At 43.7% G+C, this 25,417-nt stretch overlaps 1 protein-coding gene across 3 annotated transcripts in view; it reads right to left on the reverse strand.

Annotated features, from left to right (window-relative positions):
- The window catches only part of TLR5 (toll like receptor 5), a 61,835-nt gene extending 41,228 nt beyond the window's left edge, over positions 1-20,607 (reverse strand). The window contains exon 1 of one of the 3 annotated variants that reach the window (XM_033938349.1): positions 20,509-20,607. The gene's annotated coding sequence lies outside the window, so the exon portion shown is untranslated. Of the gene's footprint in view, positions 1-11,321; positions 11,326-20,289; positions 20,480-20,508 lie in introns of those variants that run through there. The other 2 variants (XM_033938348.1, XM_033938351.1) reach the window with 2 other exon arrangements.
- Positions 20,608-25,417: the final 4,810 nt, after the last annotated feature.

Here is a 25,417-nt window from a genome sequence, read left to right on the forward strand (position 1 = left end):
GCAGGGAAAACGTCCATTATTTAAAAAAACATCCAAAAGGAGGATTTTTTGATAATGGCCTGCCTCTACGTTCAGCTGTTTAAACACCCAGATCACCACTACGTCTAAACTTATACCATATAATCAACCTAAAAAAAGCTTAAGCCCCAAACGTCCAAAACAAGGGCTTTTAGGCGAAGGAGGAGCCAGTCTTTCGCCTAAAAGCTGGATTCTGTAATCGGTGTCTGTCAAAAAACAACACCGGTTACAGAATCCACCCCCCCCAACGATCCAGGCAAGAGGGAGCCCAAGCCCTCCTGCCCTGTCGAACCGCGACCCCCCCGATGATATCGGGGCAAGAGGGAGCCCAAGCCCTCTTGCCCCGCGATCCCCAACCCCCCCCCCCGACGACATCAGGGCAAGAGGGAGCCCAAGCCCTCTTGCCCCACGATCCCCCAACTCCCCTCCCCCCACACGATCCGGCCAGGAGGGAGCCCAAGCCCTCCTGGCCCGGGGACACCCTCTAACCCCTATCCCCCACTAAAATATGGGCAGGAGGGATCCCAGGCCCTCCTGCCCTCGACGCAACCCCCCCCCACGACCGCCCCCAAACCCCCGATCGGCCCCCCTGCCAACCCCACAACCCCCCCACTCCCAATCCCACCCCCCGTACCTTGAAATCGTTGGCCGGACGGACGGGTGACAAGCCAGCCATCCCAGGAATGGGGCCGTATTGGCCCAGGCGGCACAAACTCCGCCCACAGGTGAGGCCTGAGGCACCTGGGCCAACCAGAATAGGCCCAGGAGCCTTAGGCCCCTCCCATGGGCGGGGCCTTAGGCACATGGACCCAACCCGGCCTGTGTCGGGTCCCTTGGTTGGTAATAAGGTGGTATTTTTACTGCATTTAATTATTGGTATAATAAACATTGCCTGCATCTTGTACATATTTGTCTGCAGTTTTTGTTTTGTTGTTTGCTCGCTTCCAGCACAAGCCAAGCTAACTTTGGGCTAGATTCACTAACCTGCCCGAATCGGAACAATCCGTTTCCGATTCAGGCAGGTCCGACGAATTCACTAACCTAAAATATGCAGATGGGGGCGATCGGAGGAACACCCCCATCTATCTGCACCGATTGCACATGCGCAGACCAGTCCTAGCCACGACTTTTTTTTTTAAAAACTTTAAACTTTTGCGAGCTCTTAACCCGCTTTGGGTTAAAACCACGGACTTGCACAGGCAGTCGGGGCAAGCATGTTTGGGGCCCAACTCTCCTGTTCCTATGCGGCGGCAGCAGCCTCTTCCCTCCTTCCCTTCAGTGCGAGCCTGCAGGTTTAAAGCTGGTGCTGCACTACGGCGTGCAGCTCCGCTTTAAAACCATGGGCTTGCACTGTGGGGAAGGGCGGCAGAGAGCAGGAGAGTCGGGGCAAGCAGGCAGGAGAGATTGGGGCAGGCAGGCAGGCTTGTTCGGGGCAGGCAGGAGATGGGTGCAACAGGTTAGAAAGCAGGGCAGCAGAAGGCAGGGCAGTCGCAAAGGGCTTCAGCGACTGGTCCCGAGCAGTCGCTTTTTGCAAACCCAGTCAGAGCGAAAAAAAAATTAAGTGAATCGCATCCCTGCCTACTTTTTTTTTTCAGCTGCCCAGCACCCAGGAGAGGAGCGTGGGAGCCCTTGCTCCGCCCCTCCCCCGGACCGAAACCAGTCTTCGGGAGCCTTGAAAAAGGACTCCCCAACGAAGTACAGCCTTTTTCAGCTGCCCAGCACCCAGGAGAGGAGAGTGGGAGCCCTTGCTCCGCCCCTCCCCCGGACCGAAACCAGTCTTCGGGAGCCTTGAAAAAGGACTCCCCAACGAAGTGCAGCCTTTTTCAGCTGCCCAGCTCCCAGGAGAGGAGCTTGGGAGCCCTTGCTCCGCCCCTCCCCCGGACCAAAACCAGTCTTCGGGAGCCTTGAAAAAGGACTCCCTAACGGCGTGCAGCCGTTCGGCGTGTGCGCCTTCGTGAAGCGCCGACACGGGAAGCGCCCCAACGCTGCACAGGGTGACTAGTGAATCTCCACCACAGTAACCAGTCTCAGCAGGACTCCCAACAGCCTCAAAAGTCTCCTAGCGATAAGTATAACTAAATAACTATTAACCTCAATAATTTATACTGACTTAACATGACCATACATGACATTGCTTGGCTAGGTTTAACTGCATGACTACACAAACCTCCATGCTACTACGAACCTGCATGATTTTTGCCTGAATATTGTGAAGTTTAATAATTGCCTAAATACTGTGAAGTCTATAACTGCACTGCCTGACTAGGTGAGAGCACAAGACTACACGAACATACACGATATTGCGATCCTGCTTGTCACTGCATGAATACCGTGAAGTTGCATGAATATTGTGAAGTTTTATCATTATTATTATTGTAAAGTTTTATAATCAGCCTCATATTCATATTTGTACTGCGTCTCTACTATCACCAAGGCCATATCTGTTTCACCCACAGCCAAAATGAGGGCATCAAATACCACACAGATAGTATTATGCATCATCTACCTAACTTACTATAGATGCCAGTGTAACGACGAAAGACCCCCTGAACAAATCCCAATCCACATCTCCTGGCAAAGGCCACTCAAACAGACAAAACCAACTCCCTCTCCTCAAACCCTTTTTAACTGCTCAGAACTCGGTCCTTTTCAAATACCCGCAGTAAACCCTAAATATAAAGCATCCAAACAACACAGAAACAAGACCAAAAACAAAAAAAAACTTAAAACAACTGAAACATATTGAAACCCCCACCCCCAAACAATACAGGAACTTCAAAGGATACTATCTCAACGCCCGGTCGGTGAGAAATAAGGCACACATCATACATGACTGGATAGAACACAAAAACCCGGACATTATATTCCTAACCGAAACATGGATGATCTCAGACACAGATGTCATTATGAAGGAAATGTTACCGCAGGGCTATAAAATCGTCCCAATAACTAGAAGCTGGAAAAGAGGAGGGGGCCTAGCGATAATCCTTAAATGCTACTTTGACGTCACCAGAATGGACTCAAAAATCACAGAAGATCTGGAAATCATCACCTGCAAGATCACCAACCCCGAACTGGAAGAATCTCTAATAGCCACACTATTCTACATCCCCCCCAATAAATGGTCAAGTGCAAAAGAAGAATTATTTGAATACCTTTCATCCAATACCATAAAAGGCCCATACAACTTACTTCTGGGAGACATAAATGTTCACCTAGAGAAAAAGGAAAAACCGGAAGTGACAGAAATCGACTTGTTCCTAAATACCCTGGGCTTTGAAATTCCTGACAAAGAGGAAACACATGAAAAGGGACACCAACTGGACATCGTCACTTTTTCCCACAAAGACCCCGACACAAAAAAAATACAATACCATGCAGGAACATATGGTCAGATCACTATACTTTCAATTTTGAATTATGTTGGGAAAAGAAACACTCAACAGCAAAACATATAAACAAAACCAGTTTGAAAAAAAAAAACCAGTCACCTGCAGAAACATCACCAATCCAACAGAATTCTGGACCCATTATGAACTACACCCCAAAATAGAGGAAGAGCAAGACTTCCCCACTAGATGGGACAAATTCACAAAAGACACACTAAATCAAATAGCTCCTGTTCAATCATACAAAAAGAACACAAGGGCATCAAAAGAATGGTATGACGCCGAATTATTAGCCCTCAAACAAGATCTCAGAAAACTGGAAAGAGTATGGCAAAAAACAGACAAAGTGGAAGATAAAATTAAATGGAAACAAAAAATGAAAAATTACAAGAATCGGATCAAAGAAAAGCGTTATAACTGTTATGCACAGAAAATAGGAACAGCCAATACAAACAGTAGAGAACTATTCAAACTAGTAAGCAAAATAACAGACACCACACAGATACTACAGAACTATCACGATCAAATCCCAGAGGTCTCCACCCTAGCCAACCACTTTAGGAAAAAAATCACCGACCTCAGAGCCTCAATACCCCCTCCTCCACCCAATCTTGAATTCAACCTCAAAACGCAGAGTAGTGAATCCAAAGGCGATATGAGCTGGAACCACTTCGAGCCCCCAGATTGGAATAACTTCCTTGCACTTTTCAACAAATACTCCAAATCAAATTGTCTACTAGATGAATGTCCATCTAAGATCATGCAAGATGCAATACCAGAATTTAAGAGGGACCTATTTAACTGGGCAACTTACTCTCTCAAAAATGGAACCTACCTGGAAAATATGGGACACATCCTAATCACACCCATACCCAAAGACCAGAAGATCTCGCTCACACTGGCGTCCAACTACAGACCCATAGCGAGCACCCCCTTTTTCACCAAAATGCTGGAAGGGCTGGTCAATTTGGAATTAGTAAATCACTTAGATAAGTACTCTCTCCTAAATGACCACCAATCTGGATTCAGAAAAGGATTCAGCACCGAGACAGTCCTAGGCTCTCTCCTTAACCACCTATACGACCTTTTCAATCAAGGTTCCAGCGCCTTGATCCTACAGTTAGACTTCAGCAGTGCCTTCGATCTCGTGGACCACGAAACTATGCTTAGGTGCCTCGACGAAATGGGAATATCAGGAAGAGTGTGGACCTGGTTCCAAGGTTTCCTAACCAAACGATCTTATCAAGTGGTCCATGAAGGAAATTACTCTGAACCCTGGAAAAGCCCCTCGGGAGTCCCACAAGGATCCCCCCTATCTCCCACCTTGTTCAATATATACATCTCTTCTCTAGGCCACCTTTTACAAAAGCTTAACCTAACTTATTATATATACGCAGACGACATCTCCATATTAATACCAATAACAAATGTGACCTCAACCAACTCAAAACATATCTCCTCCATCATGCTCGAAATAGAAAAATGGACTTTAAACTTCAAACTGAAATTAAACTCAGAAAAGACAAAGATTTTCCTTGCTAGCCCAAACGAGAAAATCTCCGCAACTACAATATATGTAAACGGCCATGATCACCCAATACTAAAAACCATAAAAATACTGGGAGTCACCCTGGATACCCACCTGTCCCTGACTGAGCACATAAACTCGGTGACTAAAAAATGCTTCTTCATCCTTTGGAAACTGAAAACCATAAAAAAAATACTTCGACCCGCTATCCTTCAGAATATTGGTACAATCACTGATTTTATCCACCCTGGACTACTGTAACATTGTCTACTTGGGAATATCTAAAAAAAATGTGAGAAAACTGAGAATAGTTCAAAATACGGCCATCCGTCTAATATTCGGACTAAAGAAGAGCGATCATGTTAGTCCATTCTACAAACTCCTTCATTGGTTACCAATTGAAGCACGAATTCTATTCAAATTCTCCTGCCTCTGCTATAAACTAATCTGGGGACTGGTCCCCAGCTACTTACTACCTCACTTCGAATTCCACTCCTCTATTAGGCCTACCAGAAACCGTAACCTCTTTACCTACCCAAATATCATAGGCTGTAGATATCGCACCTTCTTTGATAGAACATTCAAATTCCAAGCAGGTAGACTGCAAACTTGGACAGGCTACTTCACTTATGTCGCCAGAGAATCATATAGTATCTTTAGGAAAGAACTAAAAACCACATTGTTTAAGAAATTTATAATCTAACCAAACTTCTCCCCTAAAATCGGAGCCTCCTCACATCCCAAGGAGTCCGTCTACCCTCTTCTGCCAAAATTTCTATCTTTAATTGTTACTGAAGGGACACGTATCAGAACTTTAGTAATTTTCCTTAGGCATTTGTTGTTTAAAGTTGTAAGAAAACCAGGCCCTGTTTGTCTTTCCTTCCTTGAAGAGAATACTACAAGGACAGGAATGTTTAAACAGAGATGTTGTGAAGTGAATTCAATTGTTTTGTTAAGCCGTATTTACAGACAGATTTAGATTAGGGTCTCTGCTGGTTAAGGCTTTTTCTGACCCTCTGTGGACTTCAATCTCCAGATAGGAAAAATGCTGATGTGTTTGAAGTTTCATGTGACCTGTGTCCATATATGGTTTGCATTTACGTCACATGCTGACACATGCTGGCAAACCTGATTCATATAAAAGATGTGAAACTCATAATAAACTTTGGACATGTTTTGGAAGACGATTTCTGGTCTTTAAGATGTGTCCCCAGGTACCTGACTTCCAAATGACAGAGACAGAGAAAGTATGGGGCAGGAATTGGGACCTAAATCCTTTTCAGTTGGGGGCACGTCCGCGATGGGCAGATGATATCACCAATATTTTGTGAGTATTTCTGACTTTTTTCTGTTCTTTAATACTCACTGGGTAGTGGTGACCTGTACCCATCCCTTTATTTTAAGTTCAAGCTTTGGGTTCTATTATGGAGTTTTTTTGGGAAAAATCTCGGGGTACTTTCGGTAAGCGCCCCTCGTATATATAAGCAGCTGCCATTCTTTCGGGAAGAATGAAATTATTTATAGAACCCCCCTGCCCACTCTGTCATTTGTAAGGTTAAAACTTTTATAGAGTATAAGATTTTATTGTCTCTTATTACTGTACCTCGCTTATAAGGTAAGATAAGCGAATATTTTTGCATTGTTATATTGGGCTTTGTAATGAGTCATAAGGCACTTAGGTTACTCCTAGACAAATGAGACTTGTACGGCTGTGTGTATGTATGACATTTTTCCTTCAGCTCACATTAACAATGTTTAATACTGAGGTAGGACATGCTGTTATGTGGAATGAATTGAAAGCGCTGTTTGAATCAGTCTAAGATCTTTCCCTTGTAGTTTGTACACAAGCACTATTTCTTGTCTTCCTTTTGATCCTGACTAATTTTGTGCGTTTCTTCTACGGCTGCTTCCTTTGTGTTCTGTGCTGGATCATAAAAAAAAAGAAACAAGAAAAAGAAAAAATTCCGTTTTAAAGGTTTTCTTTCTTGTGCAGAGCAAAGCTAATCTGTTCTTTGCTTTCATTATCAGGGTCTGTGCATGAATGTTTTTGTCCCTTCCCCCAGACTTCTCTGTTTGGGCTTCCACTGACCCCCTATAGTGCTTCTTTGAAGTTATTCATTCTTGGTTTTATCAAGCAGTAAGGTGAGATTCCACTGCTTGTCTCTTGACTTTTCTCCGGCATTATCAAAACCACCATCTCTTCTTATAATACGCCCATCGCTCTTGTTGTCAAAGCTGATGGCATTCCTCGTTTCGTCCTAGATTTTAGGGCTGTTAGTGTTTTGGTAATTCTCATTGCACTTATGTTTCTTCCACCATTCCACCGGCAGCCAATTATTTTTTTTCTGTCATTGTCCTAAAGAATGTTTTATTTTAGTCCCTGTTGGTGAGACTTTTCAGCTCTTTTTTTGCCTTCACCTTTAAGCAACAGTATACCTAGTGTGGAATGTCCTTGGGGCTATTCTACAAGTCATGCACTGCCCCTCATGGTCCTATTCTCATTTTGTACAACTTTTTGTGTTCCATAATTCAGGAGACCTGTCAGGCTGATAGTTTGCACCTTTTATAATGGTTGTCTGTGTGTGGTCACAAGGTGTCATGAAATAAACTGCACTGGTGTACATCTGAAGTGAAATACCTGGGTTTTGTCCTGTCTCATGGTCAGAGGAAAATCTGCACTTTCTGCATTGCTGTTGTTCTGGGTCTGCCCCGCCCAGCTACCAAGAAAGACATGCTTACTTTTCTTGCTATGATTGGTCACTGCCGCCAATGGATCTCTGCTTGTTCCTTCTATGACCAGATTTTGAGACAGACCCTGGTTTCTGAAATGACTGCTCTTATCAGATGGACTTATGAAATGTTGGACATTTAAGATGTGCTTTGGTTTCTAGCTCAAGTTTGGGTTTTCCTGCTTATGCCCACATGTTTTATCTCTTTGTTTGGGACTATTGTAACACCATGAAGGGAGAACATGGCGGTAAGTTACGCTCTGTTGCCTTTTTTTATAGTCACTCCTGTTCAAGAAAGCCCGGGCTGCTTGTGCTATGGTGGTAGAGATGGTTACTTCTCTGACCCTAGGTCACCCCATTACCCTTCATACTTTTCATGATGTACAAGCCCTTCTTTTAAATGGGCTTTTGGGTCTCACGGGTGAACAGGATTCTCTTCCTCTCTTTTTTCACAGCTTCCTCTGAATTTGATGCCTGGCGTTTGGCAGGTGCCCAAAGCCGCCCTTTTAGACGGACTTTGGTGCAAAGAGGGGAAACCCTGGATACCAGCTGCTAGCTCTCCCTTATTCATTGCCCAATATCATGGTATTGGTTATCGTAGTGCTCGCTCGACATTTTAACTTCTTGCTAGTGATATTTTCATTCTTGACCTTTTGCTCCTTGATACAGAGATATATAGTTCGATAACCATCCCAGATCAGTTTTGGCACAGATATTTCTAATGTTTTCCATGGGTCCTCTTTATCACTGCAGAGATAGAGACGCTCCAAAGAGACATTAGCTTTATGCCTTTTTCCAAATATGAGATGGTTATGATATACATTATTTGTAGTTTGGTTTTTTTATATCAATGTGTTTATTTGCAGAGTTAAATTCAGCCCTGCACACTTGACAGATGGAGAAATAGCTCCACGCTTAAAACTTTATGTTTTGTCTGTGTCATGTCTACTTGTTTTAGTTTAGTGGGTACCCCAGGATACATATTATTGGCCACTTCTAGAGCTCTTTTCCCACTTCTTACTAGCCTAACTGCGCAATGTTCTTTTACTTATAGCTTTTATATTCTGAATATAGTTTAGTTAAGGGTTATATGTTTAAGAAAAAGTTTTACTTTATACAGCGTTTATTTCGTGGTGTTCCCTACATATGATCCATTCAGTATACATTTCTGAATACATTCAGTACATCAGTATGGTCTCTCTGAGGTGCATAATAGTTATATGCAGCACGAAAAAACATATCTTTTTGGATTGTTCAATTAAGAACCTTAAGTAAGTGAGTATTGTCTCTCTTTTGCCATAGCTATATCAAGTACATGAATTGGTATTGTTACATGTTGCCACATTCAGTACAGGCAACATGGTTTCTCTTGTTTTCTATCTCTTATTTGGATCACATTGGAGTACAGCTGCTGAATGATATTTGGAATGCTTTCCAAGCATCTCTTTTCAAGTATCTCTTTCTGTATGCACAGACATCTGGCTGCTCTCCCTTTGAGATTCTCACGGGATGACCTTTCCCCGCCCCATGGGTAGATTTTCCCTTGATACAGGAGGAATACGTCTAAAAGCTAATTGAAATATTAGGGCTTGTTCAAAGAAACGTGTCTTGCACTTATCCTTTCTCTCCACAGATTCCTACCCATTTTTTCCAGCCTGGTGATTATCCAGCAGCTTTCCAAGGTTCGGAAGCAGACGGATTTCCCCTTTGGCCTTCCCACTACTGTGATCGCTGTGACCAGGCCCGCTGCACTCACTGAGGAGTTTATCCACACAAGTCGCTTGAAGAGGGTTAACCTAAAACCCCAGAAGCAAGTCTTCCCTGCGCAGATTTCACCTCCTCCAGTGTAACAACATGATGATTTCATTGCAGCATTCTACCAACTTTATCATTCTCTTACTGGCACCGCTGCTGCTAGTTTTTCTCCCTGTATGGATCATTTCTAACTGGGTCTACAGGGATGATGTGTTCTGGGTCCACGACACTTTCTGCCCATACCCATTTGTAAATGACACTCCTGCTGTAAACAGCACCCCCAACACCTCTTTGCGAACACGACGTCAAGCTGGACTACTCCCTCGCAAAAGCTGTCCTTCAATTGGAATCCAGAAAAGACTGATAGTATGCTACCCTTTGGTACATTTCCAGCAGTGTGCAAATTGCCACCTTCTCCTTTGAGTATTGTGACATTGTGGACTGTTCATCAATTGATATCCCAAGGCTGTGCCATTGGTCCTCAGAGATTCCTAAAACTAAAGACATATATATATATATGTTACTGACTCACGTTGGGGGGTTAAGTGTGCATTCTGGGGAGTGGTAGGGTGGAATATTGATACTGACTGGGCTTATAAACTAGAAAATACTCTGAAAAACAGTGGACCAAAATGGTAAATCACTGCTTACTTGTATGACCCTTCATAAGGTTGGACACTGTTATAGGAAAAGTGTTCCTGCACAAATTATTAAGCTTTCTCTTACTATTGACAACCCTAGACCTACTGATGATGGTATGTACATTATGGACATGAGGTTTAAGGGTGGGTCTAGCTATCCGACCCATCAGTTTTCTTACGGGATCTATCTACCTCCACTCATCTTCTCCCGCCATTTTGTGGGGGCCCCAAAAAATACTAACCCACTGGCCCCTACATTCAATAAACTTACTGACATGATGGCTATTGCCAATCCCACTTTTGAAGATATTGTGGCTGTTGAGGTAGGGTTTTCAGAACGTAACCTTTGGTTAGAATGGATGAAATTCACTGCTGATCAACATAATAAGAGTAATTGTTACATATGTGCTCAAGCTAGACCCCATCTAGGAACCGTACCTCTGGACCTCCCTCCTGGTATCCAACCATGCTTTTTTGGGTTATTTACCAATATCTCCTCTAATTTTACCTATCCCCTTTGTGCACTGTAGTGTTCTAAATACCCTTTGTTGCCAGGACAGCAAAAGCTTGATATTGCCGTTACCATCTATAAGGGCAATTTCACATGTCATGTTTCTAATCTGACACAGGGTAGTTTTGTAGGTAATTTACCCCCAGGTTATTGTTCTGTCTTGGCTCATAGGTATGCCCCATTGTTGCTGCATCAGATTTGATATTTACTGGCTTTATGGAGACTTTTGGCTCCCTGTTAAGCTACCCAGCCAGTGGATAGGCCAGTGCACTTTAGTTAAGGTTACTATGCTTCTGCATATTTTTTCTGAAAGGCATCCTTCCTATTCACATGGTTTTTCCTTTTATTTGTCTTGATATAAATCTGATCACATGTATACATAGATGCTATAGGGGTCCCAAGAGGGGTCCCAGATGAATTTAAGGCCCGAGCTCAGGTTAAGGCTGGGTTTGAGTTCCTTATTCCCTTTATTACTATTAATAAGAATGTTGATCGGATTAGTTAAAAATTATTATAATCAGCAACGCTTTGTGAACTATTCTAGGGACGCCTTGCAAGGTATTACTGATCAATTAGGCTCCACTTGTCAGATGGTTCTCAAAATCATATGGCCCTAGATATGATTCTAGCTGAGAATTCTGTTAAATTCTCCTCAGTATTTTATGCTGTTGTACTGTTCTTTCTGACAATATAGGTCCTACTATGGACATTCAGAAATTAGCAGACCTCTTTGCTGAGTTCAAATGTAACTCTGATTTATCTAATTCTTGGGATCAGCACTTTAGTTGAATGCAGGGTTGGGTAATTGTTATAATCTCTTATTATTTGCACTCTTGTCTTGACTGCTCATGTACTGTGTTATTCGTATTACAGCTCCTAAAAAACCCCTCCTTGAGAGACATATCTAGAGTATCACTCCCTTCCAGCTCATGCTGTGTATTTATGACGTCATTTTCATGACGTAAGAGGGGATTTGAAGGGACACGTATCAGAACTTTAGTAATTTTCCTTAGGCATTTGTTGTTTAAAGTTGTAAGAAAACCAGGCCCTGTTTGTCTTTCCTTCCTTGAAGAGAATACTACAAGGACAGGAATGTTTAAACAGAGATGTTGTGAAGTGAATTCAATTGTTTTGTTAAGCCGTATTTACAGACAGATTTAGATTAGGGTCTCTGCTGGTTAAGGCTTTTTCTGACCCTCTGTGGACTTCAATCTCCAGATAGGAAAAATGCTGATGTGTTTGAAGTTTCATGTGACATGTGTCCATATATGGTTTGCATTTACGTCACATGCTGACACATGCTGGCAAACCTGATTCATATAAAAGATGTGAAACTCATAATAAACTTTGGACATGTTTTGGAAGACGATTTCTGGTCTTTAAGATGTGTCCCCAGGTACCTGACTTCCAAATGACAGAGACAGAGAAAGTATGGGGCAGGAATTGGGACCTAAATCCTTTTCAGTTACCAGTTTTTCCCACTGGTGCCCGTCCTTCATTCAAATGTACCAAGTTAACAACTTACTTCTCATCAACATCTTATGTTATTTTTTTCACCTTCGCAGCCTTGCACCTTTGTAACTCAAAGCGCAATCTCCTTTCTCTTCTCCTACTTATGCTCTGAATATCGTCGACTGTATAATGGTACTCATTGTGAAACCATGTAATACACAGCCCTGTAACTCTCCTGTTACTATCACTTGATGTTCAATGCTATACTCTGTAATTCGCTGTCTGTACAGTTTCTCTTCATTGTAAACCGCCTAGAAGTCGCAAGATTGTTGGCGGTATATAAGAATAAAGTTATTATTATTATTATTATATTATTTGCATGCAGTTCCTCTCATTTGCATGTGCGCACAGGAAAAGGATCGCTACACAGGTTAGTGAATACTGCAGGAGGGAAATCTGGTCGCTAAGGGCTCGCAAACCGATCAGTACACGATCGGTTTGCTTAGTGAATCTAGCCCTATGACCATAAGCTCCTCTGTGGACGAGACATCAGCAGCCTGTTCTGTAGGCATCTGCAGGTGCCTACATATTTTTTTATTAGTTTTAATTGGTTTTAAACCACCCAGTCAATTACCACATCATTTATTGCCCATTAAACCAATTAAGTTAGGCGTGGTAGGGCACCTACTGCCATGAGTGCATGCTACCCATACAATAAGCATATCTGGAGGGGGACAGAAAGTGGGCATGTTCGGCACTAATTGGTTAATGCAGCCACATTGTCATTAGTGCATGATTAGCACATGAGCCCTTACCCCCTACATAATGGGTGGTAATAAGGGCACTCATGTTTGTCAGCCATGTTCCACAATTGATCATGTTCCACAATTGATCAAGTTACATGTTTTCAGTAAAACAAACAAACAAACAAAAAAGATTCAGTTGGTGGACATTAAGTAAGAAGCATGTAGCTAGATTTTGTGTGTAAAATAAGCACACACAAATAATGTTTTGAATTTTCAATAAGTGCAAACTTCTCCCCAAAACTTGTTCTGGGAATGACAACTCAATCTGCAATGTGCTGTATGTGTTTCTACATAAGAACATAAGAATAGACTTACTGGATCAGACCAATGGTCCATCTAGACCAGAATCCCGACTTCACGGAGGCCAATCCAAGTCACAAGTACCTGGCAAAAAAACCAAATAGTAGCAGCATTCCATGCCACAGATCCAGGGCAAGCAGTAGCTTCCCCCATGTTTGTCTCAACAGCAGACTAAGGACTTTTCCTCCAGGAACTTGTCCAAACCTTTTTTTAAAACTAGCTACATTAACAGCTCTCACCATATTTTCTGGCAATGTATTCCAGAGCTTAACTATTCTCCGAGTCAAAAGAATACTTCTATTAGTTTTAAATGTATTACTCTGTAACTTCATCGAGTGTCCTCTAGTCTTTGTAAATCTTGATCCAGTAAAAAACAAAGAAGAGTGACCAAGATAAGGAGATGGAACTCCTCTTATATGAGGAAAGACTAAAGAGGTTAGGGCTCTTCAGCTTGGAAAAGAGACGGTTGAGGGAAGATATGACTGAAGTCTACAAAATCCTGAGTGGTATAGAACGGGTACAAGTGGATCGATTTTTTACTGCATCAAGATCTACCGATATATCAAATGAGCAATTCTTTAAAATTGCATCTCTAGATACATAATATATCACAGCATATAATCCTATACTCATGTTGGATATTCTATTTTTGGCCTCCAAGTTCCTCCCTTCAGCTTTTTCTGCCAGCTTAATCAAAACTTGCACTGGGCTTCTGGTACCATGAGCTGTCATTCATAACTACCCTGGAATTCTTCCCTTTTTATAAAGTCCCATTCTCTTTCCTTTTTAAATAGGCCTATCCTCCTACTGCTCCTAATATTGTCATTGTAGCATTGTGCTTGTTGATAATATCCATGGCTCTTTTGTGAACCCAGTACAGTATCATCTGCTTTAAATCTGGCCACCAGCTGTCACTATTGATTTATTTTGGAACGTTCAGAGATCTTGTCTTGCGAGAAGTACCCAAAGATTTAAATTTTCATTTCCCTCTTTTAAGGGAATTAAATCTGTCGGTAAATTGAACCAATCTCTCTCCTTTAAATTGACTGAAATTTGGATTGGCATGCTGTCTATTATTAGGGGTCCTGGCTCTCTTCAATTATTTCGCAAAATCTGAAAACATCTTTGTTTGCAAATTTTTTTGGAAATCATTCTCATTAAGCTTCCTAGGACCCTTTTACTTGTATAGTGTCGCTTTCTTCTTATTCTTTTTTAATGTATTTTTATTTATTGTAAACTGAGTTGAGCTCCTGTTTGTGGTGATGACCTGGTAAAAACGCTAGAGCAAGCTTGGTCCATTTTTAAGGACACGGTCACTGAGGCGCAAAATCTATATATACCGCGTATCAACAAGGGATCCAAGAGGAAAAAGAACAAAGAACCGGCGTGGCTCACTGTAGAGGAATGGAAAAGGTCAAAAACGGACGAAAACTGGAATAATAACAAACAATATCAATGCAGGTGCCATAAGGCGGTAAAAGGGGCCAAAAGAGACTACGAGGAAAAAAAACAGCCAAGGAGCCGAAAAACTTCAAGCCGTTCTTTCGATATATTAAGAGGAAATGACCCGCAAAGGAAGCGGTGGGACCATTGATTTTCACTCAATCTTTGATTTTTAAGTTTTCTCAACTTTGGAATGATCTCCCACTCCTTTTAAGGAGTTCCGGTTTACTTCAACTTTTTTGTAAATCTGTAAAAACCATTTTATTTGCTAAACACTTTGAAAATTAATCTCCCGAAACTTAGTCTCATTCCTCATGGTTTTTATTTGTTAAGTTAACTATTGTAAACCGAGTCGAGCTTTCTTGGACTGATGTCTCAGTATATAAAGCCAAGCCTTAGATTAGATTAGACCGTAGAATGAAGGGAGTGCTAAAGGAGGACAAAGCAATTACCAACAAACTGAACACATTTTTTGTGTCTGTATTTACCGAAGAGGATATACACAGCATACCAGAACCCATCAGGCTATATGCTTGAAACGAAGACTGGAAACTGACAGGATTGATGGTCAGTCTAGAAGAGGTATGCAGGCAGATAGATAGGCTTAAGAGCGATAAATCTCCGGGACCAGGTGGCATTCATCCGAGGGTCATCAAAGAATTGAAAGAGACTATAAAACTGAACTGCTTCAGCTAGTAGCCAAACTGTCGATCAAATTGGTAAAAATTCCGGAGGACTGGAAGGTGGCGAATGTTACGCTGATCTTCAAAAAAGGTTCGAGGGGGGACCCGGGAAACTACAGACCGTCGAGTCTGACCTCAGTACTGGGAAAGATGGTAGAGGCACTGATAAAGGACTGCATCATTGATCACCTTGATGGACACGTGCTGATGAGGACCAGCAAGCACGGTTTCAGCAAAGGCAGATCTTGTTTGACGAACTTGCTGCACTTCTTTGAGGGAGTAAACAGGCAGATGGACAAGGGCGACCCGGTCAACATTGTATATCTGGATTTTCAGAAGACGTTCGACAAGGTTCCACATGAACGACTACTTCAGAAAATTGCGAGCCATGGAATCAAGGGTGAAATACTCATGTGGATTAAAAACTGGCTGGAGCATAGGAAACAGAGAGTGGGGGTAAATGGACAATACTCGGATTGGAAGAGCATCACCAGTGGGGTGCCGCAGGGCTCAGTGCTTGGACCTGTACGCTTCAACATCTTTATAAACGATCTGGACATTGGTACAACAAGTGAGGTGATTAAATTTGCGGATGATACGAAGTTATTCAGAGTAGTGAAGACACAGGGGGATCGTGAAGATCTGCAATGTGACATAATCAAACTCGAGAAATAGGCATCGACATGGCAGATGAGGTTCAACGTGGATAAGTGTAAAGTGATGCATGTCGGTAACAAAAATTTAATGCAAGAATACAGGATGTCCAGAATAGTACTTGGAGACACCTCCCAGGAAAGAGACTTGGGAGTTTTGATCGACAAGTCGATGAAGCCATCCATGCAATGCGCGGCGGCAGCAAAAAGGGCGAACAGAATACTGTGTCCAGCACTGGTTACTGTACATGAAGAAGGTCACAGTACTACTCGAAAGGGTCCAGAGAAGAGCGACTAAAATGGTTAAGGGGCTGGAGGAATTGCCATACAGCAAGAGATTAGAGAAACTGGGCCTCTTCTCCCTCGAAAAGAGGAGATTGAGAGAGGACATGATCGAAACATTCAAGATACTGAAGGGAATAGACTTAGTAGATAAAGTCAGGTTGTTCACCCTCTCTAAGGAAGGGAGAACGAGACGGGGATAGAAAGGGGATAGATTCCGTACGAACGTAAGGAAGTTCTTCTTCACCCAGAGAGTGGTAGAAAACTGGAACGCTCTTCTGGAGTCTGTCATAGGGGAAAACTCCCTTCAGAGATTCAAGACAAAGTTGGACAAGTTCCTGCTCAACTGGAAAGTACACAGGTGAGGCTGGGCTCATTTAGAGCACTGGTCTTTGACCTAGGGGCCGCCGCCATGTGAGCAGACTCTTGGGCACGACGGACCACAGGTCTGACCCAGCAGTGGAAATTCTTATGTTCTTATGGTCTATAAATCCAAGGTTTAGTTTAGATTACAACTCTCTCCTGCCCAGAGGCTGTGAACTGAATTTTAATTCCACAGCGGAATCCAGACAACCGAAGGTACAGAAGACCCAGTTCCGGAATTAAACAGGTTGCATATTTTAAACAAGAATAAAATATTTTGTGCATGAATTTAAGACACTAGATCCCTTCTTCAAAACATCTGGAAAAAAAAAGTTTGAGTGGTCTCTAGAGCTTAAATTCTACAATGTCCAAATCGCTTTTATAGCAATTTTCAAGAAAATAAATTAATATACTGGAACTCTTAAAGTGAATTTGAGCACTAAAAATGCTTAGGGAGCACATTTTCTCCTGGCATATGAGAACTTTTAGGCTTTGCTTAGACTAACAACAGGCTTATCATAACATTTCAACCAGGAAGTGTGGGTATGATGCTTGCAAAAATTAAACACAACAAAGCCTTCTATCTAGAAAGACTCTTTCCACCAGCACAGCTGGTTGAAAAAAGAAAATTAGTTTAAAAAGATTTTCTTTTTAAGGTTGTGACAAACTAAGGAAGCTTGTGCAGGGGGTACAGGAGACACTGCTGGCAGCTGTAGCAGGTAAACAAACAAGAAAACAAAATGCTAGAACTGAAGTACCCTGAGCCATAAGTGCACAGAAAAAAATCCCAGCGTCTTATCAGCAAAAGAATGCAATAATCTCAAGCAGATCTTAAACATACACTTATAAATCCTTTAAGAAAACAATTCTAAAATCCAGTCTGGGTAGCCAAAAGAGGAAGGCTGCAAACTCAAAACCCTGATGTCACTGTGCAGAGACATAGTCCTTCAAGAACTGAGAGAAAAAAACCTGGATTCAATTCCTGGGCCTGGCCAGGAATTCTACAGAGTTAGTGGTCACAGCCTCTGAAGGGGGACGGAGTTTTAGCTATCAAACGGAGCACCAAAACATAGAAACTTTGCAGCAGATAAAGGCCAAATGGCCCATCTGCACTTCCACAATCTCCTCCGCTCCCTAAGAAATAGGGACCGAGGGCTAGATTTTCTAAAAAAACAACAACACAAAAACGTTTAAAAACCGACGGTCTGCTATCGCAGCCATTATAGTAGCGATTTTAAAAAAGCAAGTTATTCTTCAAAAAACGCTCATTAAATTAGGTTGGCGGAGAGTAGCAAAGACTCACTAAATTTGCATGTGTCCATCGCTGTTTATGGTGATGGGCACATGCGCAAAATAAATGAAAAAAACAAAAACAAAAAAAACACACCCCACAACAGCGGGAGAGATGTCCAATCTCTCCCGTTGCCAACCAACACCCTCCCCTCCCCGGTAGCGGGAGAAATGCTCAACATCTCCTGCCGCCAACCAACACTCCCCTCTGCAGTGGAAAAGATGCCCAATCTCTCCCACCCAACTGACAGGGATCCCCCAACAGGGGAGATGCCCAATCTCTCCTGCCCAACACCCCCTCCCTCGCAGTGGGAGAGATGACCAATCTCTCCCGCCACCAACCAATACTCCCCCCAGCAGTGGGAGAGTTGCCCATGCTCTCCAGCCACCACACAACCCTATCCCCTGTATCTACGACAACCCCCACCCTCTCCCCCTTACCTTATTTTCAGATGGATGGCCAGCAGGATGCCTACTCCCTCCAGCCAGCTTTAAAAATTAACAGGAAGATGCCAGGAGAAGCACAGACCACTGATGGAAGGGAGAGTATGACAAAGGGCTCCTTTTAAACTCATACCCGTCTCTTGCTTGCTGAAAATTAAAATAAGAGCATGCTTGGAAAATCCTTTCCCTTGTGCTTAACCCCAGAAATACTCGCCTACCTCAGCACCAAGACATGGAACAATCTTCCAATAATTATCAAGACAGACCCTTAACTACCCCAGATTTTGAAAGAAACTGAAAGGGAAAAGGGACTTGTATACTGCCTTTTTGTGGCTTTGGCATTTCAAAAGCTGACATTCAAAGCGGAGGGCACTGAAGGATTAAGTAACTTGCCCGGGATCACAAGGAGCAACACTGGGATTTGATCTCACCACCTCTGGGTGCAGAGGCAGCAGCTCTACCAGTGAGCCACAAATTTTGAAAGAAATAGAAGACTTTTCTTTTTGAGAACATATACTCCGTTACTACTTAACAAGTATGCTCTTCCAAAGCAGCCTACATAGAATTTCACCCTTCCAAAAACCTCCCCAAATCCATCTCCATTAGACAATATCTGCCAGGCTATCTCCTACCACACTGAGAATATGGCGCAGGGGTTATAGCTGCAGCCTCAGCACCCTGGGGTTGTGGGTTCAGGCCCACGGCTGCTCCTTGTGACCTTGGGCAGGTCACTTGGTTCCCCCATTGCCTCAGGTATATTAGACTGCGAGCCCACTGGGACAAACAGGGAAAATTGCTTAAGTACCTGAACAACTTCATGTAAACCGTTCTGAGTTCCCCTAGGAGAACAGTATAGAAACCTAAATAAATAAATCTACTTGTATGTAATTCAACTGCTGTGCTGTAATTTTAATAATAGCTCAAGGTTTCCCTCTGTTGAATGATTACCAGTACTGCATCTCCAAGCTCTGGAACTACCTCATAGTTACATTACATTACTGGCTTCTATTCCGCCTGTACCTTGCAGTTCTGGGCGGATTACAAAAGAAACAGCTGGACATTTCCAGGAGAATTACAAGAAGATTGGAGAATTACAATTTAGTGAATAGGATGCAGAAAAGATGACTGGGCTATTCCAGTAGATTTACAATAGTGTACTGCTTACTTTATATTTCATTGTTGTAACGCCTAAATGTAAAGTAAACTTTGATTTGTAAGTTGCCATGATAGGCATAAAACCATTACATTAGATTAGAAGTAAGAAATGGTAAACACAGCCTCTACAGAGCTAATAAGAGTAGCCTTCAATCTAAGAGGAAATTTAAGCATTTCCTTCATTGGGAACAACTGGGAAATTACTTCTCCAGACGTGCTGTCCCCACCCTTTTGGGGCAGATTCTCCTAGGCCAATTTAAGTCCGTGGAAGCAAAATGCATGATTGTTTGGGGGTTTTTTTTTCCTTTTACACTTGTCAGATGTGCTTCAAAAATTAATCCACCTTCTAAATCTTCCTCTGCCTTACAGCTACGTTACCTTTATGTAAGACAGGCGATAGTCTTGTTAATTAGTTTCGCTTTCCAGGAATTTCCTGCACAGACTCAATAAAGGGAGGTAAATAAATACCTGAGGCAAGTCAGAAAAGTATTTACTCCAGTAATGGGGTACATGCTCCCTGTTTCTAGGTTGTTTTTTTTAAAACTTTCCACAAGCCATGAAGGTGCCACACAAATCTTCCCTGGACCCTACAAAGGAGCTTGCGCAGCACCCACTGAGCTGGTTCCCATAGCTACAAGTGAACAGGCACAGAACGGTCTGGGTACTGTAGGCGACTGACTAGGAGGCATTGTTGCTTCAGACCAGGCAGTGGAAGTTACATTCCCTCAGACTGACCCGAGTGGGCATGTACCATTATATATGGTCAATCAAAACCACCGCGCCGCAATATTTTCGCGAGCTATTGCTGATGGCCGCACTCCGCAATTTATCGGAGGCAGAAACCTACCCTTCCTCTGATTTATTCATTTTGGCCGGCGACAGAAGGACGCACACAACGTTCCCCTCGGCGGAGTTTCCCCCGGGCCAGTGTGCGCGAGACACGTTTCTCCAGCTGCTACCCGCGCTCGGGGAATCCGCCAGAGGTGGGCGCGAGCGCCGCTCACTGACCGACAAGTTTAGCTTTCTGGGCTGCAAAACCCGTATACAGTACTTTACCACAACCTACCACGCGCCCAATCACAGGTACCAGCTGCCCTCAGCCGGCGTGCACTCTGCAGCTGCTCCTCCTCCTCCTTCCCTTCTTGCAAACAGTGGCGTGAGTAGTAGTACACAATTCTTTTCCTGTCTCTAGCTGTAGGGTCATGAAATGGTTAACTGTTGTTTAAAATATTGCTCTGGCCTACATAGCTGAAAACAGTGTACAATCTGCTGACCTCATCTGCCTAAAACGTGTGTCCCACATTTCAAGCTAAATAGATAAGAGTTTGAGCCATGATGTACCCTACCCTCCTGTACATGTAACATTTAGACCTGTAAGATTTAGATAAGCAGAGAAATGAGCTAGTTTCCTATAGGACTATAAGTTGTAGCCCTGAACCTATCATAAGTGCTGGCTTAGGACCAATAATAATTGTAGAAAAGTTATAGAAGTAACAAATGAGAAGTAGTTTTTGCATGTATTAGTTTGTGTGTCCAAGTGACCTTTCATAGCCACTGTCCCAGCGGTGTTCAGTCACACAGTGGAGGAATTTCTTTCTTGCAGGCTCTGTCTTGCATGTGCCCCCCCCCCCCCCCAGTCGACCTTCTCTCCCACCACCCAGAACTTGAGGTAGCGCTGAGCACGTGAGCCTGACATAACGCAGTGGAAAGGGGTAGGCTACAGGGTCCATAGGTCCACCAATTTTGTTCAGTTCATCATCAGCAACTACAGTCCAACCAAAAACATATTCTGCTGCCCCTGGAGTGGAAATCCATATAGGGTCAGACTAAAGGTCCATTAAACCTAATATCCTCTTCAAAAAGTAGCTAATCCAGGTCACAAGAACTGGCCAGTATCCCAAAGGCTAAAGTAGATAGGTTGTATGCTACTTCCCCCTCTGGTGAAATCTAGCTGGTTAATAGTAGACTATGGATGTTTCCTCCAGGAATTTGTCCAGACCTTTTTTTCAAACCCAGTTACATGAATTTATTTTTCCTGAAACCGTCAGCACAATGTGCGGTGGTGGCGGCAAAGAAAGCAAATAGAATGTTGGGCATGATAAAGAAGGGAATCACGAGTAGATCAGAGAGGGTCATAATGCCGCTTTATAGAGCAATGGTCAGACCCCACTTGGAATGCTGCGTCCAACATTGGTCTCCCAACCTAAAGAAGGATATAAAACTGCTGGAGAGGGTGCAGAGACGAGCAACGAAGATAGTAAAGGGTATGGAGAAACTGGAATACGAGGAGCGACTGAAGAGACTGGGATTGTTCTCCCTTGAGAAAAGGAGACTACGAGGGGATATGATCGAGACCTTCAAAAATATTGAAAGGAATCGACAAAATAGAGCAGAAAAAATTATTTACATTGTCCAACTTGACAAGGACAAGAGGACACGGAATGAAGCTAAGGGGGGACAGGTTCAGGACAAATATCAGGAAATTCTGCTTCACGTAGAGAGTGGTTGACACCTGGAATGCCCTCCCAGAGGAGGTTATTGCGGAATCGACCGTCCTAGGATTCAGAAGCAAACTAGATGCACATCTCCTTACGAGAGGCATAGAGGGATATGGGTGACTAAAATTACGCCAGGTATACACCGGGCAGGGCCTCCGCGTGTGCGGATCACCGGACTTGATGGACTGAAGGTCTGATCTGGAGATGGCGCTTCTTATGTTCTTATGAGTGAAAAATTCCTGTTTAGGGGTAATTTTATAAAGCTGTTTCTACATATCTTTCACCCACTCCTGGGTTTCAGTGTCTCTCTCTCTTATATTTTTAAGTTGTTAGTTATATTTAGTTTTATTTTGTTGGTTTCTACTTTATTTTGTTCCTTTCATCTACCTTATTCATAGTTTTACAGGGTTCTGTACTTTTTTAAAAAAACATTTTTCACTTGGGCGAGTCAGAAAACATCTTGGATAGGAGGAGTTTGACAGTTATAGAATCACAGTCTAACTGTCTACTAACCTAAAGGCCTGGAACAGTTAATTTTCAGCATAGGCCCTTCCTACCTGCGTGTGGTGATTGGAGATCGCTGCAGGAAGATCGTTGATGGAGGCGGGACCAGTGGAGGCATGGATGATCGCTGCTGGTTGTTGCCTAGGATGGGGCGACATCTGATCTCTCGTTGGGGAGGAGCTGGTGCTGTCTCTGGATCTGTGGAGCGGGGCCGTGCCGTGGACTTCTCCTCCCGGTTGTTCACTGATGGAGGCAGAGTGCTGTATTCTTCAGGAGCTGCCCATGAGCATCCGCGAGAGCAGTGCGGCCCGGCACTGGATTGTTCTTTCTCTGTGCATCTTCTGCCTGGAAGCAATGAGTCAGGGCTGCAGCAGCTGGAAAGCCCGAGCTGATATCTGTCCCGTCTGGACTTTGATCGTTGGGATTATTTAAAATATGATGAGGCAACAGAGCTGATTCAGGAAATTGGACATCTGTCAGACTTATTTGATTATTTTTTTCCCCCCCAGTTTATGAATTATTTTAAACTAGTGTTTAAGCCCATTAGATTAACAGGTGCTAGAATAGATGTGTAGACTTAACAGATCACAAAATTTAATGAAAACTTACCGTGTGAGCTGTCTTGTCTTTTTTTTCTCTCTTTCCTTTGCTGCTGTCTGTCTGTCTGGTTTGTTTTTTTTCTTTGTCTCTCTCTCCTTGGTCGCTGTCTGCCTGTTTTTTTTTCTTTGTCTCTCTCTCTCTCCTTGGCCGCTAGCTGTCTGTCTCTCTGAACCCCTGTCTGTCATTCTTTCTGTTTGTCTCTCTCCCTGGATCGGTAGCATGGAACGTTACTACTCCTTGGGTTTTGGCCAGGAACTAGGGACCTGGATTGGCCACTGTGGGAACGGGCTACTGGGCTGATGGACCATTGGTCTAGGCCAGTAAGGCATGTTCTTATATCCCTTAGCTTTTATATTTTTGGGAAGAGTAAACTACAGTACATACTCAAATATAAACCTATCTGAATATAAACCGAGGTAAGCTTCCCCCCCCCAAAAGAGGGGAAAAAAGGTTGACTCTGATATAAACCAAACTCAGGGTAGTCTCACAAGGTTACTGTGGAAACTTGTGGCAGCCATTTTGAGTAGTGAGACTGCACGGAGCAGGAGCATAGGAGGATTGCTCTTGCCCTGCTCACCATTGGACCAGCAGAGTTTAAGGTAGGCCTGGGGAGAGGACTGAGATGAGTTCATGTCTGTTTTATCATTCCCTCTGTGAGAATTTCCCTAACTTCTATTTGTTCTGTTTGTCTGTCTTAATTAGATTATAAGCTCTATTAAGCAGGGAAAGTCTTTTACATGTTTAATGTACAGTGCTGTGTATGTCTAGCAGCACTATAGAAATTCTAAGTAGTAAGACTTGAATATAAACCGAGACCCCCATTTTGGGCCATTTTTTATGCAAAAATTTAGGTTTATATTTGAGTATTTACAGTAATTTGTGTTTATCCCTTCCATGCTTTTATGTCTCACTTAAATATTCTGATATTTGTCGACATTTGCTTATTTCTGAAAAGAAGGTATTGCATTTGAAAGCTATTTAATAAGTGTATTTTCTTTCAAAGTTTTGTTTTATTTCTGTTTATTACCTTTAAGAGTGGACTGACACCACTTAATAAACCTTAGAATTCAATTTGGTCTAGTTTATTTTTTTGGTGCTTTCTGTTGCTCCTATTGCTAGTAAGTTAGCACTGTCTCCCTGTTTACTTTGTGAGTCACACAGCACCAACAGCGAGAACACAGGCTCATCTCCTTTGAAATATTTGGGCTAGAAGGGGAGGGCAAGAAAATAAAAACAGTATTGCACATGTGCCAAACAGCATCAAAGTGCTAAGGAGGCAATTCTATAATTGTAGGAGCCTGCTCTACAAAGCAACAGAGACAACTACAGTACTTCCCTTCCCAAACATGGAGAACAATGAACAGGATATCCTCTTATAGTTGCACTAGTCTTTAAGCCCGTTACATTAACGGGTGCTAGAATAGAGTGTCTGTCTGTCTGTGTTTCTTTATCTCTCTCTCGTTGGCCGCTGTCTGTGTCCTTCTGTCTCCCCCCCCCCCGAGCAAAGCTCTCCCCCCAGCACACCCCTCCCCCAAAGCAGCCCTCTTTCCTTCTCCCTGTCTCTCCATGGCCCCTTCTGTCTTCCCCCCAGAGTAAAACTATCTGTTCCCAGCACACCGCCCCCCCAAAGCAGCCCTTTTTCCCTCTCCCTATCTCTCCATGGCCCCTTCTGTCTCCCCCCAGACACCCCTCCCCCAAAGCAGCCCCCTTTCCTTCTCCCTGTCTCTTCATGGCTCCTTCTGTCTTCCCCCCAGAGTAAAACTGTCTGTCCCCAGCACACCTCCCCCCCAAAGCAGTCCCTTTTCCCTCTCCCTATCTCTCCATGGCCCCTTCGGTCTCCCCCAGCACACCCCTCCCCCAAAGCAGCCCCCTTTCCTTCTCCCTGTCTCTCCATGGCCCCTTCTGTCTTCCCCCCAGAGTAAAACTGTCCCCAGCACACCTCCTCCCCAAAGCAGCCCCCTTTCCCTCTCCCTATCTCTCCATGGCCCCTTTCCCTCTGGCCCCCTGAATTAATCCCCCTGCTTACCCTCCCTCCATCCCGGTGTCTTCTGGCCTGCTCCTCTTCAAAGCAGGCCGCGATCGTGGTGGCCGGCCCCAGCGAACTTTGCAGGCCCAACCCGGAAGCACGCTCCCTCCCAACGCGATCCCGTGCGTCAGAGGGAACGTGCCACCGAGGCCGGATAGTGGCCCGCGAGGCCCGCCAAAGCCGGCCACGATCGCAGGCTGCCCCGAAGAGGAGGATCAGCGGCAGCGACAGCAGCGGTGAGCGAGGGCGGGAGGTATGGTCCAGCTTGCTTCGGGTTGGTGAGGTGAGGGCGGGAGGTCTGTTGAGCTTTCTTCGGGTTGGTGAGGGCGGGAGGAAAGGAGTGGCCA

Source organism: Geotrypetes seraphini, chromosome 3 (assembly GCF_902459505.1).
Source record: "Geotrypetes seraphini chromosome 3, aGeoSer1.1, whole genome shotgun sequence".
Taxonomy (NCBI): domain Eukaryota; kingdom Metazoa; phylum Chordata; class Amphibia; order Gymnophiona; family Dermophiidae; genus Geotrypetes; species Geotrypetes seraphini.